Here is a 19,199-nt window from a genome sequence, read left to right as displayed (position 1 = left end):
GAGCATCTGGGTAGCTCAGTGGATTAAGCTAAAAACCCAGTGGTGCTTTGAGCACATGTAGAACTTCACTACCTGGCAATTTAGAAGCAGCACACACTGTATTTCCCACTAATACCTAAAAGGCCTGTACTCTTCCTTGCCGTGGAACATTTGCTTCAGACAGAATAAGAAAAAAAAAGAGGAGGAGGCTGCAGCTTCCTGATTGTGGAAGTCTGTCCTTTCTAAGCCCTGGAGCTTTGAGTCTTTGCCAGACTCTGCACCTCTGTTGAGAACTGAGAGGCTCCATCCCAGTTTGCTGAGATGCCCACTGTCAATCTCTGATTTCATCTCTCATGGACCTTTCTCATTGATATCCCTTCTTGAATATCTTTACTGAGGCCCAGGGACCTTCGTCTAAATGTCTGTATACGGGAAAATAAAGCCATTTAATTACCGACAAAATAAGCAAACAAAGAACAACAAAAACAAAACAATGACAACAACAAAAAACCCTGCAAGCTACAGTCATCTACCACAACCAATATACCATGTGGCTGGGCTAAAATATTTCAATTTAGTCAATCATAGAATTTAAAAACACGTATGAACCTAATGCTACCTCTACAAATCACCACAGTCAGAGCACCAAGTCCCAAATTACTCATCCTTAAACCACCAAGGCTTTCCACGTGCATACTTTGGTCTCCCAAATTCCATTCTTTTGGTTTTATTTTCAGTATTTCCGGCTGATACATTTGATGTTGGGGTTTTAACGAAGCCATCACAAAATTACTATTGTCCCTCCCCTACCCTGGTGTAATCTGAAGACGCTGAGGGGAAAAAATAGTCCAGACCTCAGAATAGGGGTTAAAATAATAATAGTACCTAGTTGACAAGAATGGCTCTCCGTAGGTGAGTCAAATACTCCTGCTAATCCTGAACCTCAGACCTAAGCAGATTTACCCTCCCGATTATGGGCAATACAGAGGATTGGAGGAAAACATGTGCTTTTTAAAGACAAGATTAGTAGCAAAAGAGAAAGGCGTGAAATTAGTTCAAGTATGTAGTTATTTTTCCCTAAGTAATCAATTAGTTATGTCAACTTCACTTTTACCAGGGTGGAATGAATGAAGAAGTAGAGGAAGGCCAGAATATGCAAAGGGAAGATATCCTCCTCTTGGAAGCCTGGAGTGGGAAATGGCATTCCCTTCCAGACATAAAGGTCAATAACATGCCTGATGTTAAATAACTCACGTATGGAAACCACGGATGTCTGGTTCTAAGACTCCTGCTGTTTTCCCAGTGACATGCTATCTTTGTAACTTCACAACTCAGTCTGGTAGACTTATTAGAATTATTAGTTGTCATTACTGTGGTAATGAGATTACATATCAAGTATAAATTCAACGTGTCTATTTATATTTCAAGAAAAGCCTTGCTAAGGTTACATCATTTCCTGTAATAGAGTGCTCTGAGGCCACTGGCATATTTTTATCTGAGAGGCAGAGTTATCCATGTAATTATTTTATCATGTGTTTTGGTTCATCTCATTGACTGATAATTAAAATCACTTTACCGGGTTGGGGCAACATACTCAAACTTTTTAAAACGATGGAAATGATCTGCAATTACAGCATTCATTATTCAAAAGTATTTTTTAAGGAGTCACCAATTCTAAAAAATTTGAAATATATCAGGTTTAATTTTTTAAAAAATATGATTAATGTATTGATCTTATAATAACAACACCTAAAACTTTTTAAAAGTATTGTCCATACACATCAATTTCACTTAAGCTTCTCATCATTCTAGAACATAAGTATTATCGTTCTCTTTCTCAGGGATGGAAACTAAAGTTAAAGTTGATGAGTGGCTCTCCAGGGTCATAGAATTAAGAGACAACATAAGGCTTGAACCTAGACTGTTATGGCTTCTAGGTTAGTATTTATTTCATGAAATGGGCTTCCTCTAGGTCAGAGGCAAAAAGGAACTCATATTATGGTTATTGCAGAAAACTATAATGTCCACTCATTATCTCAAGGATCATTGAAAACAAGATGAAGGGATGATGTGTGCTTTCAATTCTTCATGTGAAAAGAAGAATTTCCAGATATGGAAATCTGTATTCCCTATAGCACTATATACTAGTAGCAAGAGAGACAGGAAGATTGCATCCCTTCGTCTGAGAGGAAGGCCTTCTTGAAAAGGACTTATCATCCCTGATGATATTGATTCTGCTTCTCTTGCTGTCTTTGAGGCTTGACCTCTACAGACGTTTTGTTTATTTATGTAAAAGGATAATAATGACATTTTTCTTGGGTTACGATTGGTAGTTTATTCTTTGATCAAACTTATTTTCTGCAAGTCTTCTGCAGAAAGCATGAAGCTATGAAAATTTCTAGAGCCCAGAAGCAAGGGTTTAGAGGAAGATTTATCTTTTTTTCCCTCCTTCTTTCTCCTGGATCTATTCCCTTTGTCTCTCAATGAGATCTTCTCTCACTTCTCTCACTATATATATATGGCTGGTGATATTATTTTTCATGGGAGCTTTCAGTACTTTGCATTGATCTATCCGATTATATATATATATGCACACACACATATACATATATATAACATGAAATGGTATGCTTGCCCCCACAAAAAAAGATATATAATCTCCAGAAAAACAGCTATAAATGACAATGTAGGCAAGCACACCATTTCATGTTTATATTGCCATGCCAATGACTTCAATCAACACCTTACTTAGGCTAAACACTTAGCCTTCACATCATTGTTAAACACAAAAAGTGAAGAGAAGGGTGATTATTTCCTCTCTAGTGTTGGCTATTCTCACTCAGTCTTACTCAGCATATTGTTTTCTTCTCAGGAGACAGTTTATACACTTGACCTGCATTTAAAAAGTTAGCAAATGAAATGAGATTTCCTCTAAACCCCTATCAGTGTTATTTGGAGTATATTTGAAAGCATATCCTTTACTATAGTAATATTCCATTCTCTATACTTTTATTACTTTGCACTTGAATCCAGTCTCTGTAGTGGAGACAGAGGCACACAATGGAACAGTATCTTACTATATATGTGAGAAACTTATTAGTGTATAGATACACACACACACACACGTACACATTTTCTATACACTGTCAAGGCATTCATACAGAAAACATGGAGGGTAGTAATGAGATCAAGACCCAGATCCCGGTGGAATTAGACCTCAGCTACATATGCACTATTATTTTTAGTGGAGCTCCACTTATAATACATTTATGCACCCATCGTTAACCACAGATTACCTTCCTATAGAACAACCTACCCAATCTTTTTCACTTTCTAAATTCTATCTATCTTCATAATCTAACAATGGTTATTGATAATCCATGAGACTGTTCTAGACTAATCCAGAGACATGTCTTTCTTTTCTAAACTTATGGCACTTCTAGTTACTATCGGGATCAATCATTTGCAAATGATACAGGCACCAGGCACATTCTTGTGATACTGTGGATCTTTCTTTCAAATATTGTTCTATTTCATTTATTTTGTATAAATTGAAGCTTATTGATTTTTTCCTATGTATATTAATATCTGCATACGATCCATGGCTAAAAGCCAACTGTCATGTCATGAGTAATAGTTCTAGAAAGGTGTTTTCTAAAGTTTCATGTGGTAATGAACTTTACATTTCATACTAGGGTTGCAAAAGGGAAAAGGAAAGGAAAAACATTAATAACGCAGAAAAAGATACTGAGGCAAGAGAATAAAGGTATGTGGTAGATAAGATCCAAATATCATGTAAAGGCAGCACTCAGGAAAGTACGGCATTGAGCTAAGAATGTATGGAGGGGATGGAGGAAATAATGGGTCCCAGAGAGGCAAGAATTGAGCCTCAGTGAGAATATTCTTAGCAAAGTAATAGGGACACAGAGTGCCAACCGTTCTAGAAGGAAAGCTGGGTTGAATGAATCTCTGCCCCTCAGAAACTGTAAGTGATAAAAACATTTAGCTAAACTTTCAATTTGCACATACCATTCCATGATTGATTTCTGATATTTTTTCTTCCTCCCCTTTTCTCTACTTTGTGTAAGGCCATTTGCAAAAAGGGATTATTTTCTACTCAATATAGCATATTTCCTAGACACACTGAGTGCTACAGGCTCAGACGTATACAGTAGGATTTTCCTCAAGCAACTTGAAGCTTACAGTTCCAGAGCTATGCCTTAATGATCTATAACTCTAAAGTGAAGTTCTTGAGATAACTAATTTTCGTCACCTGTTATGGACTGAATATTTGTACCTCTCAAAAATTCATATGTTAAAATCCTAATTCCAGTAAGATGGTATTTGGAGTTGGGGCCTTTGGAGATAATTAGGTCACAAGGGTGAGCCCTCATGTATACGATTGGTGTCCTTATAGGAAGAGGTCAGAGGGCTAGCTAGCTTTCCAATGAGCAGTTAGCAACCTGCTGTGTGGAAGACGACTCTCACCAGAACCTGACCGTGCTGGCACTCTGATATCTGACCTAAAACCTCCAGGATGATACTCATTTCTATTGTTGAGAAGCTACTCAGTTCATGGTATTTTGTTATAGCAGCCCAAGCTGTCTAAGACATTTTCCTTATATTCCCATAAAACCTATCACAATAATTTTCCTATGGTAGATTTTCCACTAATGCTGATTAACATATCCTTTCTAATTCCACATGCTTATCATTTATCTGTGATGAATATTCAAAGATCTTTCTCTAAAAGATGCAACCCTGGCCAATCAATAAAAAATCATTAAACATTCAATCGCATCATTAAGGTATCTTGAGTGCAATGAAAAGTCAGGTGGGTGGAACAGATAATACCAAAGGATTTGTTTTTGTCATTATTTCACAGTTTTGAGCTGTGATGGGAGTTGCCTTTGAAAACAGTTGTACTTCTCATTTAGATGAGCTCCGTGTCATGCAGAGAAAGAAGAAAAGCAATCTCTGTGTGAATCAGGTGTGACGGATTAGTTCTATATTTACCAGCCACTAATTCCTTTGAGTGATCATATTTGTTCTCTGATTACACATGGCCTGATGGATGTCAAAGCAAAAGAGCAGGAGAAGTTGAAAATACTTGAATCACTCAATAGTCTCAAGTGTCGCCATTGGCAATGAGGAGACAACATTCCACTTCCAAGTCTTACAATATATGAGACATAACTAGACTTTGGGCAAATCTGATGCAGTAGCTACACAAGGCTAAATACCAAGCAGAAGACAGTTTGTTTACTGTGTATAGAAGCCCATGCAGCCCAGACAAGGAGCGTGAAGGGATGAACTAGGAACTCCATGACTTATGGTTGGTTTCCTGGGGAAAGTTTAATGGTGTTACATAGGAAGTACCCTAGTGGCAATGCCCCTAAAACATGGGAAAGGTCTTTGCCAAGCAAGAAGAGATTCTTTTTTCACCAGGAGGGTTAAAACTCTTGTTTAGTTTTGATTGAACAAAATAGTATATTCTCATCGAGTGGGCTGGTGATGACCTAGAGCAATCTGGTAAAAGAAAGAAAATCACAGAATGTACTACAAAATATAAAGTCTCCCTTAGGAATAAAATGCCTTTTGGCATTGATAAATGGGAGAGAAAACCACACTTAATATGTACATAACTAAATTAGTAAGTACTTATCATTGTGGTAAGGACAATTAAAGAAACAAACATGATGCAGGAATGACTAGTATTATTGGTTCAAGTTCAAGAACACAGTCGAGGATCACCTCCAAGACCTTTGGCGTTGCAGTGTGGTTGAGGAGAATTCCTGGCAGAAGTCCTAAGACATTTGAGAAAGTAAATTATATAACATCTTTTCTTTAAATATTAAAGATACAATTGAAACAATTTTTTCAAGTATTTTTTCAAGTATGTAGAATAAAAATAAAACACATTTGGTCATACCGCAAAGATACTACTAATACAGTTCTTTCTTTCTTTCTAGTTTTGTCTCATGTCACACTTTAGTAAAATTCATATTACTCCTTGACTACTCTTCCTCTGCTCTTGTCGTTCTTGTTTCTCTTTCTTCTCCTACTCTTCCTTTTTATTCTTACGTATTTAGGATTGATATAATTTGAATTTCTTCTCATTTGAAGCTCTCTTGTAGGGGAGCCTAGGTGGCTCAGTTGTTGAGTTTCAGCTCAGGTATTTTTCTTTTGGACCCTGGGATCCTGCCCAGAGTTGGACTCTATGCTCAGTAGGGAGTCTGCTTGAAGATTCTCTGCCTCTGCCCAACACCTCCCCCACACTCTCCCTCTAATACAAATTATTTAAAAAGAGATTAAAAATAAGAAAAACCTGAAAAAATAAATAAAAGGCTACAAGATTAAAATTCAAAGAATGTTATTTAGTGTTTTCCCTAAGCTCTGAAGCTTTTCAGCCCTCTATTATCAGTACACTTGAGAGGAGTGAGTTGTTTGTGATGGTCTTCTGGGGGAGGGATCTCTTGCCCTGATCCTCAAGTGGACTCCAGCTGGTGCAGCTCCCCTAAGCAGCAGAGACAGGCCTGCGGGTAAGCAGCTCTGGATTCCAGTATGAGGCGGCACTGTTTTACTCCCTGAAGTCTTGCAGCACCAATGGATGAGATGAATATCACTGCACCCTGCTCTCTACCTAGAAGCTGAAAATTTGCGCCCCAGCTCTGCAGTGCGCCATCAGAGGAAAAAAAAAATCCACCAGTCTTAACTCCTCAGCTTCTGTCAGAACTCTGTCTTCATGCTCCCAGTGACAAAGCATTTTTAACTCAGGCATGGAACTGAGTTCTAACTTCAGTTTTTTTTTTGTTATTAAAGATTTTATTTATTTATTTGAGAGAGAGAATGAGATGGGAGAAGGTCAGAGAGAGAAGCAGACTCCTCATGGAGCTGGGCACCTGATGTGGGACCTGATCCAGGTACCACCATACCTCCAGGGTGTTGGAAGTCTTGCCATGCTTCTGTTTTTTGCTGGACCCCTCTCAGGAAAGTGGATGCCCAATCATGCTGTGATTCAGAGTATAGGGCAACACAGAGCAGAAAGCCAGGACCTAGCTTTGTGGTTTTCAGCCATTTTTCTCTAAGTGATATCTGGGAATTCTGAAGCATTCTGGCCCCACCTGTTCATCTTCTGACCCCTGGGATCATGAGGTCATGCTGTCACATCTGGGATTCCACCCCACTTCACCACTTGAAAAGTTTAAAGCCATCAATGTCCCCATAGTAGTCAACTCCTATGTGTTTCAATCAAGCACTTCATGGTCAATAAAAACGTTGCAGTAGGCTCCTTCAGGAAGGTGCCGCCCCTCTGCTCTATCCACAGTCATATCACAAGCACAACTTATTCCCACCCATGCCAATTGAGCTCTGAAGCTGCCGCAGGCACCACAGTGAGAGCTAGAGGTTGCTCTTGAGGGGGTTCAGGTTCTTCTTCTCGGGCTGGTGCTGTAGGTCCAAGAAGAGAAATTATCATCACCAATATTGAATTTTCATGTCCCTCCTAAATAAAGGAAAATTTTCCCAACTCTCAATGTTCTCTGAGTCCATGAAGCAATCCCTGGAAGGTCTCCCCTGATGGCAGGTGAATGGCACAGGGATCTGAGAGTCCTCATTACTCCTGGACTCCCAGTTGATGGAGACTCGCTCTGTGTAGCCTAAGCTGTCTCCTCCACTAGTCTACATCAGCCACACCCTGTCCTCCTCACCTCAGCATTGCGCTGGTTCTCCTCCTTCTGCCCCTCCCCACCTGCTTGTGCTCTTTACCCTCTAATAAAGAAATAAAACCCTGAAAAAATAAATAAAAGATTGAGCACAAAAGTGTACACTTAGGCCTTCAAGACCTGGCTGGAAACACCCTCCTTTGTGTATTTTTTTGTCATCTTTCCTCTTGTGCTGATGGCGTCAGAGGTGCATGACAACCCAGGGAGTAAGAAGGCCCATGGTGGGGGGAATCTGCATTCCTGAAAGACCACATAAAGTATTTCAGTCTCATAATCTGAAGAGCCGCTCAGCACTGTCATTGGGGAAAATCTGTGGTGACATGCTACCAAAATGTAGGGAGTTACTTGGTAATTTAGCATAATGTAGTATACCTAAAACATGTTGAAATCACCAAGTGAACTTCAAGAGTTACCAGCTAAAAACCTTTAAAAATGACCAAAGAGTTACCTGGCTTCCTCAGTCAGTAGGATACTTGATCTCTTGGTTATGAGATTGAGCCACACATCAGGCAGAGTTAACTAAAAAACCAAAACCAAACTAAAGAACTTACAGATTACCAAAATTGATGAGGCTCAAGCGATGGGGCTGGTCAGTGTTGGGATGGATCCTGTCTCCCGTTCATTCAGTCACTTGGCACTGCACACTCAGATGGTACCAGTGCTTATCAGTCAAGCAGGTTCTTCTTCTACGAGCTCAGGGTCTAGAGGAGAAGATGGACAAACAAGACACAAAAATGAGATTGAAAAGAGCAATTGCTCCACAGGAAAAGAGCAACGGACTACATCTAAGTCCTGAGCTCCACCAGGTGAGGGGTATGACAAGGTTATCCTGAGATGACATTGAGAATTCCTGTGGCAGGAAAAGAAGGAGACAACCCTGCACGAATCTGAGTATATTCAGCCTGGCAGAGGACACCATGGAGCAGACGATTGGAGGCAGATATCGATGTTCCCAGAGTGGAGGTTAGAAAGGAGGCCAGGGTGTCCAGAGGAGGCTGAGGAAGAGAGCAGAGAGGGATCGTAGGAGGGCCCAGGCCAGGGGCAGTTCGACAGTATCAGTGCCCTTCTCCCAGTGCTGTGTGACTGCATTTCCACACACTCAGTGGCCAAAACCACAAACACTGTCTCCCGGCCTCAGGGGATCAGGAATCCAGCAGTGCTTAGCCGGGGTCTCCTTCCAGAGTCTCTCATTAGGTTGCGGCTGTTGACAACAAAAAGGTAGAACCTGCTTCAGTGAGAACGTGAGATCACTTAGGGGCATGGGCCAGATACAGCCCATCTCAAAAACCCGAGTTCTTCTGTCTGTTGTTGACCCACAGTGCTAGGCCACAAGCATATATATGTCTGTGTCATGGTTCAACCTAGGGGCTTGAACTCCAGTCTGAGGATCTCAGAGAGAACATGGGTCAGATTCAAAATGGGGCTGGGCAATGAGCTTTTATATCCAAATCTCAGCAAGGTCTTTGGGTCATGTTCCCATGTTCTGTCGAACAGAATTGAATCACTATATCCAGACCACATTCAGAGGAGGGGGTTACACAAGGATGTACACAGAGGAGTTGGGGCACCAATGGAGCCCCTGAGGGGAGAAGGTGATGATCCCTACAGGGTCAGTGCCTTGCCCAGAATCAGACAGGTAGGAAGGCTTACCAGGCATGAGACCAGCTCTTTGTGTACCCTCAGAGGTGAAGTTCTGGTGCACCTAGCCATTCGCTGAGGGCTCTGGAAAAGGTTGTCTAGAAGGGAGTGGCTATAGACATGGAAATGGTATTAGGCTGAGGGTGACCATTGATATCCTAGAAAAGGGACATCTCCCCATGTTCTTGTCTGAGAGGGACCCTAGTTTATGGCAACAACTGAATGGACCCCTATCTACATCACACCTTTTGGAAAGGAGGTAATGGCTTGCATCTCAGGACAGGCAGTCTCTAAGGGTAAGGGTGCGTTCTGACCATAAATGGCCAAGGCTCCAGTCCCTTCTTTAGGGTTTGCATTGAAAATTAGAAGTCTAAGATCTTGTGAAGCTATTACCCACCTGTTGTAGGTGGGGCTGTCATCTTCTGGGACTCTAGAAGGTCAGCACTGATGAACACATTTGTGCACACAGAAGCAAGTGTGCATGTGCACACAAAAACACAAAAACCAGTAGGGCCTATGGGTGTAATCTGACTAGTAGCAGATTCAAAGACGTTGATAGGAGGAAGGAAATTTGGCCAGAGGTATTTCCTACATGTGACACTACTCCTCTAACATCATAGATATTATCCAACCTATGGCTGTGGATACCTGGTAGAAGGACATGCTAAAATCATCCATATTTTACAGAAAAGACCATCCCTGTCAGGCACAATAGCTTATCTAGGGTCAAAAACAGGTAAGTATAGAGAGTTATGTCTGAAACCAGATGTGTTTCGAAGCTGGGGCCCTGGCTGCACCCAGATCTTCCCTGGGGCCCTGTGGAGAGGGGTGTGTTGGTGTCACTGTGTACAGATGTGGCCTTGCATGCAGAAAAGGGATGAGGCGATGGCAAACCAGAGCACTGTTTGCTCAGGTGTCAAACCAGGAATGGCCTGCGGTAGGGGATACCAGGCAGTGATGTCACTTCCTTGACCACAGACCGCAACAGAACTTGGAACCCCTGCAACCAGGCACCCACGTTCTAGTGTAGTCCATATCAGGGTTACTTGGCTAGACAAATCTGACATGGAAAGATATTCTCTTGCTGCTTGCCTACTTTCCAGGGGTCTGTCTTCCAGAAACCCCAGGGAATTGGCCTTTTCACATGCTGCAGACATTGGCCCAAAATCTCGCCCCCATTACCTTAGGGCATTTGGCAGGAGGTGCCATAAGGTACTTAATACTGAGCAGACTAGGCAATGTACACCTTTATGAACCATCCAAGGACAGCTCCATCCCTTCCTCTTGAGTTTTAGGGAAAGAGGAATGTAAGGGCCTACTTAATCAGAGGGAGCCATATTGTTGCAGTGAACTTAGATTGACCTTGCCCCTCCCAGAAGAACTTCCTTGCAAAGCCTAGATACAAGGGCGGGTCTGGCCAGGTGAAGACATCCAATCAGAGGGGCACACATATATCTACTAGGGTAAATTGAAATTCAATTGGCCGCCCGTGTGTAACCTAGCAGTTTTCTCTGTGTATTGCAATCTCATTGGCTACCTGTGTATAGCCTAGCTAAAAGTGCCTCTATAAAAGTTGGTTTGCGAGGCTAGTAGGAGTAGTAAGACCACCAGAGCAGTAAGAGCTGTTAGAGTCGTTGGGAGCAGCCTCATCTGGGGAGTGGCCTTGCCAGAGCAGCCTCCTTCCGGGGAGTGGCCTTGTCTGGGGAGTGGATTTGCCAGAGCAGCCTCGTCCGGAGAGCGGCCTCGTTGGAGCAGCCTCGCTAGAGCAGCGGCCCCATCTGGGGAGCGGCCTCGCCAGAGCAGCCTCATTCCGGGTAGTGGCCCTGTCTGGGGAGCGGCCTCGTCGGCAGTGGCCTCGTCGGGAGCAGCATCATGGGGAGCAGAGACTGCATCATTGGGGCTGTCGTCCTCGTAGTCATCATCCCCTCTTCCTCGTCGGGAGTGGCCTTCTCCAGGGAGCAGCCTGTCCAGGGAGCAGCCTTGTCCAGAGTGGCCTCGTCTGGGGAGTGGCCTTGTCTGGGGAGCGGCCTTGTTGGAGCGGCCTCATCCAGACTGGCCTTGTCTGGAGCGGCCTTCTTGGAACTGGCCTTGTCGGGGTCATCATCATCGTCTCTTCGTAAGAGATGGCCCCTACCAATCAGTTTGATTCTCAATGCTTGGTGTGAAATAAAGCTTTGCTTGACCTACACTTTGTATCAGTCTCGCTCCTTTGATCACGGAACCTAACAAGGAATATGTGGTGTTTCCTGACCATGAGCTATAGTACGTTGAGCACAGTGGATAGCCTGGTGATCCCCTCTTGTTCACACCAATGTCACTGTGGGCAGGGTGGAGAGAGGATTCCTGAGGTGCATCTTACATGTGCCAGAGCCTGTACAAGATCCTGAAACTGTGTCACATTTATCTCCTTGATGGAGGTGTGTGCATACTGGGGTGTGGTGCGTCTGTAATGGAGTGCCCTTGGTCTGAAGACCAGCAAAGGCATCCAGACAGCGCTCTGAGGCCTCATGCCTGGCTGCTGGGTGCTGTCTTTACAGAGATCTACAAAGGAGAGGGGCAGGAGCTGAATGATGAGCTCCCCTGCTCTACCTCCTTGAAGGCCAAGAAGCTGCCCCACACTGCCAACAGAATCCATCACTGGCTCGAGGTGAGTGCAGGTGTTGGGAGATCCCACTCCCAGGATGCCAATGCAGCACAAAGGGCCTCATTTCCTAGAAGCCAGCCTGGGCTCCTAGAGTCCAGTAATCACATGCATCTCCCTCCCATCTCTTTCCCAAACTTGCCCTCATGGTCCTGCCCACGCTTTGGACAGAAGCAGAGTCATTGTCCACATATTTATAAGAATATCATTAAAGCAACTTTAAACCATGTCTCATCTCATTTATCTAGAGTCATTTTGCACTGGACTATGCATTTTCCTATCTCGTGCTCTCAGGTGTCCCCATTGGCCCAACAGTTCTTCCCCAAGTTCTGCAAGTCTTGCAAATGATCATGGTGAGCTGGGAGTTTTATCCAAAGGGACCTTTAGCCCATGGTACTATGTCTCTTGCTCTGCCCTTTTGTTTTGAAGGAACACATTATTGGGGTCCCTCCAGGGCCAGGATAAGGGGTCTCATTGCGTTACACACCATCCCAGAAGGCCAGTCATTTATCACAGCCAGTGAGCCCTTTACTGATGCAGGACTTTGATGTGATCCCCTTCTGTTGCCAATGCACAGTGCTTCATCCTATATCCTTCACACCCTAATATCCTAAGACCCCTCACCTGAAACACCTCTGTGTTCCAGTCTCAAGAATGGGATATGTTATCAGAAATCACAGGATTGGCAAGATGGTGGAGGACTAGGAGGAGGCGCCATTTCAACCTGTACCCTAGTGAGCAGATTACCTACTAAAGAACTCCGATCACCCATGAAATCAGCCTGAGATTTGAATTATACATGTCTGGATCTCTATGGGGGCAGAAGAGACCAGTGGGCAGGTAAAGCAGAATAGGAACCTTGGACTGATGTTGGAAGATAAACAAAAGTGGGAGGGAACCACCAGAAGCGACCTTTGGAAGGTAATACCCCAATAGGAGAGTGGCCTGCGACTGGGGACAAGCATTAACTTGGAATCTGGTTGAAAGCACTCAAAAAGAGCAAAGGATCATGGGGGAAAATGGTGGGAATCGGGGCAGTTAGGGACAGGGGCTTAAGTCCCCAGACCAAGGACAGCCACCCCTGGCGCTGAGCCAGAAAGAGTGCGGAGGGGACACCAGGTCTTGGTCCCTGATCCGCCAGCACGCCTGAGAGCATGTGGGGTTCTGGTCCCATTAGGGGCTGGGAGCCTCGACAGCCAGTAGGACCACAGCCTTTTTGCATTCTGCACGCAGTGCTATGAGTCTGAGTCCCGCCCCACAGTGCAGGCCCCAACCCGGTGCTTTCAGACCTGGAAAGTCTGAGCACCACTAGCCCAGGCCAGTGGGCAAATCTCAGTGTGCTATCACTGCTTGGGACCTCTCTGATGGTCTGGAGCTGCCCAGACAGACGCTGCTGTCTGGTTTTGGGTACAAGCAGGAGTTCCTGCGTCCACAGAGACCGCGACTGGGAACGTGCTCTGCCAGCGGCCAAGGTGGAATTTATGTGCTCTGTAGCACACAGAGGGGAACAGACTGAGGATTCTCTCTCTGAGAGGGAGGTCTGGGTGCAGTTTGCTTTCCTCTGAACCTCTAAAAACCATCAAAAGCTGTCAAGGCGAGAGAAAACAAATGAACAAACAAACCAAAAACCTCCAGAGAACAAAAGCCTGAAAAACCGGTTTCCTCAGAGTCCACACCCTTGAGGGGGGCTGGAGGACTTAACTCAGGAAACACTGCCTGAAAACCAACACGGCAGGCCCTTGCCCAGAAAGCCTACCGGAAAAAAAAAAAAAAAGGCAAGAGAACCACCACCACTACTTCATAGATACAACTTTTATTTTTAATTTGTACCCATTATTCTGGTTCATTTTTTTATACATAATTTTTAACCTATTTACCATCACAGTGAGAAGTCCAGTACATCAAAATCCATAATAACCTTTAAACTTGAACTTTTTGATACATATACCCATGTTTTTCTTTTCCTTTTCTATTTTTTAAATTTCTTTAAATTTTATTTTATTTTATTTTAGTTTAGTTTTTTTATTTTTATTTTTTAATATTCATATAGAGTTAAACTTCAAGGTAATCCCCTTTCCCGAATCAATGCTACCCCTATAGGTAAACCAATTTTTAATCCCCCTTTATCTTAGGAAAGTTCAATCCTTTAACAAGGATATCAAGATACATCCAGGAAGAATTAAAATAAACTTCCTTACCCACACTCAGAATTTATAGCCACTCTCCTATCTTTTTCTTCTGCCAGTGTTTCTGTGCATTTGTGTTTGTCCTGGTAGTATATAAATATTATACTTCAAATTCTTTTTGATGAGGTTCTTTTTTTTTGTTTTGCATATCTCTTGTCATCAACTTTTATCAGCCTATTTGCTTGTCTGTTTTTGTTTGTATACTTCATAAATATTACCTTGGGGCCCATTTGAGCTGAGACTTCTCTTTTATTTTATCTTTCTTCCCCCCTCTCTTTTTTTCTTTTTTATTTATTTCTTTTTTCTTTCATTTGGGTGGGGACTCTTGATTGCTCAGAAGCATTCCAGGGTGCACCTCGATGGCACTACGGTTGATTTATCCAGCTACATCCATTCAGCCATCTCTCACCAAAATGACTAGGAGGAGGAATGCCAACAGAAGAAAAATTCAGAGGCTGGGCCTTCTGCAACAGAGCTAATGGCTATCGACATAGACAATATGTCAGAAAGGGAATTCAGGCTAACAATTATCCAGGCAGTAGCTAGTTTAGAGAAAGCCATGGATGACAAAATGGAATTGATAAGGGCAGAACTGAAAGCCACCAGGGAAGACGTTCACAATGTTAGTGCAGAACTGAAAGCCATCAGTGATGATGTTCACAAAGTTCTCAATGAGTTCCAATCTAATATAAATTCTCTCAAAGCTGGGGTAACTGAGACAGAAGAGAGAATTAGTGATCTGGAGGACAAACAGATAGAGAGAAAGGATCAGGAGGAAGCCTGGAACAAACAGCTTAGAAGCCACAAAAAAACAGAATCAGGGAAATAAATGATGCCATGAGATGTTCCAACGTCAGAATTATTGGAATCCCTGAAGGGGAGGAGAAAGAAAGAAGTCTAGAAGATATAGTGGAACAAATTCTCCATGAAAATTTTCCCAATCTCGTGAATGGAACCAGCGTTCATGTACTAGAGGCAAAACTGTCTCCACCCGAGATTATAGAATCTCAAAAGTCCTCAAGACACCTGATAGTAAGAATGAGGAATCATAGTTGTAGACAGGCTCTCCTGAAAGCAGCTAGGACAAAGAAGATCCTTACATACAGAGGAAAGCCCATCAGAATAATGTCAGATCTGTCCACAGAAACCTGGCAAGCCAGAAAGGGCTGGCAAGATATACTCAGGGCACTAAATGAGAAGAACATGTGGCCAAGAATACTTTATCCAGCAAGACTGACATTCAAAGTGGATGGAAAGAGAAAGAATTTCCAAGAACAGCAAGGCTTAAAAGAGTATGCGACCACCAAGCTGACACTACAAGAAATATTAAGGGGGGTTCTATAAAAGAAGAAAAATCCTAAGAATATCATTGAACATAAATATATGGAGACAATCTATAGAAACAATGACTTCAAAGGTAACACGATGTCAATAAAAACGTATCTCTCAATAATCACTCTCAACGTGAATGGCCTAAATGTGCCCATAAAACGACAGAGGGTTGCCGATTGGATAAAACGACAGGACCATCCATATGTTATCTACAAGAGACTCATTCCGAACCTAAAGATACATCCAGACTGAAAGTGAAGGGATGGAGAAACATCTTTCATGCCAATGGGCCTCAGAAGAAGACTGGGGTAGTGATTCTCATGTCAGATAAATTAGATTTTATACTAAAGACTATAGTCAGTGATACAGAAAGACACTATGTAATTTTTAAAGGGACTATCCACCAAGATGATCTAACAATTGTAAATATCTATGCCCCCAATATGGGAACAGCCAATTACATAAGAAAACTATTAACCAAGATAAAGAGTCATATTAATATGAATACGTTAATAGTAGGAGATCTTAACACACCTCTTTCAGTAATAGATCATCCAAGCAGAAAATCAATAAAGAAACAAGAGCTTTGAATGACACAATGGAAAAGATGAAATATATATATATATATACACACACACACACACACACACACACACACACACACACACACACAGAACATTCCACCCTAAAACAACAGAATGCTCATGCTCTCAAGTGCACATGGAACTTCCAGAATAGACCACATACTGGGTCACAAATCAGGGCTCAACCGATAATAGAATACTGAAATTATTCTCTGCATATTCTCAGATCACAATGCTTTGAAACTGGAGCTCAATCCCAAGGAAAAGTTCAGAAGGAACTCAAACACCTGGAAGCTAAAGATCACATTACTTAAGAATGTTTGGATCAACCAGGAGATCAAAGAAGAACTTAAACAATTTATGCAAACCAATGAGAATAGAGACACTTCACTCCAAAATCTATGGGACACAGCAAAGGCGGTCCTACGGCGGAAATACATAGCCATCCAAGCCTCCCTCAAAAAGAAATGAAAAATCCAGAATACACCAGCTCTCTCTACGACTTAAAGAACTGGTGAATCAAAAACAAAAACACACAAGAAGGGAAATAATCAAGATTAGAGCAGAGATCAATGAGGTAGAAACCACAGATACAGTAGAACGTATCAATGAAACTAGAAGCTGGTTTTCTGAAAGAATCAATAAGATAGATAAACCACTGGCCACACTAATCCAAAAGAACAGAGAGAAAGCCCAAATCAATAAAATTATGAATGAAAAGGGAGAGATCACAACTAACACCAGGGAAATAGAAACAATCATCAGAAGTTATTATCAACAGTTATATGCCAATAAGTTAAGCAACCTAGATGAAATGGATGCATTCCTGGAAAACTATAAACTCCCAAAATTGAACCAGGAAGAAACTGACACCCGGAATAGACCAATATCTAGTAACGAGATTGAAGCAGTGATCATAAGCCGCCCAAAAAACAAGAGCCCATGTCCTGACAGATTCTCTGTGGAATTCTACCAAACTTTCAAAGGAGAAATAACACCTATTCTCCTGAAGCTGTTTCAAAAAATTGAAGCAGAAGGAAGACTTCCAGACTCCTTTTATGAAGCCAGCCTTACCTTGATCCCCAAACCAGGCAAAGACACCACCAAAAAGGAGAATTTCAGACCAATATCACTGATGAATATGGATGCTAAGATTCTCAACAAGATCCTAGCAAACAGGATCCATCAGCACATTAAAAAGATTATCCATCATGACCAGGTGGGATTCCTCCCTGGGTGCAATGGTGATTCAACATTCCAAATCAATCATTGTGATAGAACAAATCAAGAAGAGAGAAGAACCACATGGTCCTCTCAATTGATGCAGAAAAAGCATTTAACAAAATCCAGCATCCGTTCCTAATTAAAACACTTCAAAGTATAGGGATAGAAGGCACATTCCTGAACTTCATCAAATCTGTCTATGAAAGACCCACAGCCAATATCATCCTCAATGGGAAAAAGCTCACAGCCTTCCCGTTGAGATCAGGAACATGACAAGGATGCCAATTCTCACCACTTTTTTTCAACATACTATTAGAAGTCCTAGAAACAGCAATCAGACAACAAAGAGAAATAAAAGGTATCCAAATTGGTAATGAAGAAGTCAAATTCTCTCTCTTCGCAGATGATATGATACTTTATATGGAAAACCCAAAAAACTCCATTCCCAAACTACTAGAACTCATATAGCAATTCAGTAATGTGGCAGGGTACAAAGTCAATGTACAGAAATCAGTACATTTCCTATAAAATGACAATGAAAATGCACAAAGGGAAATTAGAGAATCGATTCCATTTACTATAGCACCAAGAACCATAAGATTCCTGGGAATAAACCTAACCAAAGAGGTAAATGATCTGTACTCGAGGAACTACAGAACACTCACGAAAGGAATTGAAGAAGACACAAAATGATGGAAGACCGTTCCATGCTATTGGATCAGAAGAATAAACATTTTAAAAATGTCTATACTGCCTAGAGCAATCTATACTGTTAATGCAATTCTGATCAAAATTCCACCAATATTTTTCAAACAGCTGGAGCAAATAATCCTAAAATTTGTATAGAATCAGAAGAGACCCTGAATTGCTAAGGAAATGGTGAAAAAGAAAAACAAAGCTGGGGGCATCGTTTTACCTGATTTCAAGCTTTACTACAAAGCTGTGATTACCATGATACCAAGATACCAAGATACCATTCATGCAGGGTGGTCCTATCAGTACTCAGCTCACGAAGTGGCCTGAGATAATATCAGTTCAGACATCATTTACTTCAATTCTTTATATGGATGCCAAGAAACTTTTTTTTTTCCTTAAAGGTCTATTAATTGATTGGTTGATTGACAGATTTGAGAGGGAGGCATGGAGAGAGTGGGGAAAAGCAGAGGGAGAGACAGAATCCTCAAGCAGACACCGCCCTATGTGCTCAGTCCTGTGAGGAACTCAGTCTCAGGATAAAGAACATGAACTGATCCAAAACCAAGAACCTTATGATTAACCCAATGAAACACCGACTCACCCTTTTCTTTTTAGAGCTGTGGACTCTCTTGTGCCACCTCTTGCCATAAGTCACTGAGATATGGGGGTTCAGTCTGCCCTCCAACACCCAATTCTCCTGGTGGCTATAGCACTGACTCATGTCTCCTCTGATTCAGCTCAGGGTAAAAATAGCTCAACCAGAAATAGAAATGAGACCTCTGTGCTATTTACCGACCAGGCCAACACGCTGGAAACAGAAATAGAACACCTGGCACCTGCCTTCCTAAGAAGAGATCTAAACTCTGTCTACCTGTTCCTGGTTCCATACCGAGCCTTTGCCACCACCCAAGGGGTGCTGGACCTCCTATTTGCAAGGTGAGCACCCTGCCCCTAACTGCCAAGTGTGATTTGGCCAATGCCTGGTTGTGAGACGTTGGCATGTCTCCAAACTTCCCCAAGCCTCAGTTTGTCTTAACTGGGGCAGAGTTATTATAGGGAACCAGTGGGGACATGTAGGGAAAGTATACCAGGTTGCCTGCTCCTTTGGAGGAGTCTGCTAAAGGGCCTGTGGTCACACTATTGGAGCATTCTCCCACTCCTCATGACGAAGCCTCTGCCTCATCCCTCACTAATA

At 42.4% G+C, this 19,199-nt stretch overlaps 1 long non-coding RNA gene across 1 annotated transcript; it reads right to left on the bottom strand.

Annotated features, from left to right (window-relative positions):
- Positions 1-6,337: 6,337 nt before the first annotated feature.
- Positions 6,338-18,739, bottom strand: LOC308337814. Its single transcript, XR_013966341.1, has 3 exons — positions 18,606-18,739; positions 8,255-8,404; positions 6,338-7,428 (listed from the first exon to the last, which is right to left on the bottom strand). It is a non-coding gene; the product is annotated as an uncharacterized lncRNA (long non-coding RNA).
- Between the last annotated feature and the right edge of the window lie 460 nt (positions 18,740-19,199).

The sequence above is a fragment of the Martes martes genome (genome assembly GCF_963455335.1).
Source record: "Martes martes genome assembly, chromosome: Y".
Lineage (NCBI taxonomy): Eukaryota > Metazoa > Chordata > Mammalia > Carnivora > Mustelidae > Martes > Martes martes.
Note: the sequence above shows the minus strand (reverse complement) of the source record. Positions and strands in the feature narration are given on the sequence as shown.